The sequence below is a fragment of the Garra rufa genome, chromosome 8 (assembly GCF_049309525.1).
Source record: "Garra rufa chromosome 8, GarRuf1.0, whole genome shotgun sequence".
Taxonomy (NCBI): domain Eukaryota; kingdom Metazoa; phylum Chordata; class Actinopteri; order Cypriniformes; family Cyprinidae; genus Garra; species Garra rufa.
In genome coordinates this window covers 24,644,177-24,644,803 of record NC_133368.1, presented here as the reverse complement: position 1 = coordinate 24,644,803, position 627 = coordinate 24,644,177, and positions in this window count along the sequence as shown.

The window sequence follows — 627 nt, the reverse complement described above, 5'->3', positions numbered from 1 at the left end:
TTCACCATTATCATCTCCTGCTTCTGCTGAAATTCTGGCTTAAAAGTTACTTTTATTCAACCAGCAAGTTTTTTTTCGACCGGAAATGACACAGGCTTCTCCCAAAAGATAATAAGATGATGTACAAGAGGCATCATTGTGGAAAAAAAATATATATATTTCTCAGCTTTTATTTACATTTGAACAAAAAGGGGCATGTCCGAAATTATTCATACCCTTTGCAAACTGTCACAGTCTATGGGAAAATCCAAAGTTCTATACCATTCCAAATAGTCCAAGCTGTTCTAAAGCATCCTAATTACTCTGATTCATTGGGAACAGCTGTTTTAATCAACTCAACAGGTGAAAAACAGATTCAAAATTCTCAACAACAACACCAGGCAGTCTGCAGAGAAACTTGGCCTTGGACACCAGTGGACATTTCAGCATGACTACGACCCAAAACACACAGCAAAAGTAGTGAAGAAATGGTTAGCAGACAAAAACATTAAAGTTTTGCAGTGGCCCAGCCAGAGTCCAGGGCCCGTATTCACAAAACATTTTATCTTAGCACTAAGAGTTCTCCTAAATATCAGTAAAAGTTTTTAGCTAAGAGTTTTCTCTTAAAACATATTCCCAAAGCTGCTG